This window comes from Cupressus sempervirens, chromosome 2 (assembly GCF_028749045.1).
Source record: "Cupressus sempervirens isolate cs-2001-9-10 chromosome 2, ASM2874904v1, whole genome shotgun sequence".
NCBI classification, from domain to species: domain Eukaryota; kingdom Viridiplantae; phylum Streptophyta; class Pinopsida; order Cupressales; family Cupressaceae; genus Cupressus; species Cupressus sempervirens.
Genome location: NC_143119.1, coordinates 568,241,646 through 568,242,868, shown reverse-complemented (window position 1 = coordinate 568,242,868; position 1,223 = coordinate 568,241,646).

Sequence of the window (1,223 nt, the reverse complement as noted above, 5' to 3'; positions counted from 1 at the left end):
TTGACCGGAGAGGGCCAAACAAGGAGCCTTAGTTCACAGGCACCTGGGAAGAACATCCCATACAGAACCCTTTACCCTCGAACTCATTGTTGCCACTACTCGGAAAGAAGCCTCGAGTCTGTACGAGATGCACCGCGCACGTAGCCACCTCAATTGTAAGGCCACTCAGAGACATCCATTTCCCAATCATATGCATCCTACATGCCTATTGAGGTGCACCCACACAGAAAAAATCCTTCTCGATCACAACAAACATTTTCCCATGATGAAGAGCTGGTTGCCAAAGTGCCAACGGAGACTGCCGTGCTGAAGGGTGAAGGGTCGTGTGAGTCGAAAACATGGCTTGTTATGCGATTGGCGGGGGCATCACTGTGCACGCGACCAGCTCAATTATAAGGCCGCTCCAGGGCATCATGTATAAAACCCCCTCCACACATTTATAGGTGATGAGAGCCCGCCTGCATACACGGACATGCCTAACCTCTGGAAAATTTGTCCTTTCCCAGCACAGCCTCGCTAACCATTTCCCGTGACACGTGATATGCCAGTGCAGGTACAGAAAAGTTCCTAGGGATGAACACTCACACTAGCATTGTCGGACAAGCTTCAATCTCATGCACATGCACATACCAAAGAACTGCACCACGAGGGAACCCACCCGCGAGCACCCACATCTCGGCAAAAAGCATTCATGTGATTTCTTCCCCTAGATAGACACGTTGGGCCTGCACTTGTCAGAGCATTGCAAAGATGAGCGCTCTGGTTCGCAGGAGCCTGAGAAGAACATCTCGTACGAAACCTATTCCCCCAAAATTCTCGAATCACAAATTCTCATAGTGGATTCATAATGCAAAGATGTACACTGCGCACACGATCGAGTAAGGACACTCAGAGACATTCATTTCCCAGGCATATGCCCCCTACACGCTTTTTGGTGCACCTCATACAAATGGCCATACTTCAACAAGCCCTCCCAGAATTTTGGATCTGAAGAGAGATGAAATGCCTTGGGCTTTTTGTCCACACAATGCAAACACCGAATGCTCTCTTTAGTGGGAAGCTGAAGAAGAGTTATCTCCCGCAGAACACATGAGCCGCAGCCGTTTGGATCACACAGGGCATGGTAGGGCATTGAGAGTTTCCGCATCCAAACAAAAATTATCGGTAATACTCTATGCTTCTACTGGCCCGAACCACAAAGGCTGTCACGTAAGTGCCATGCA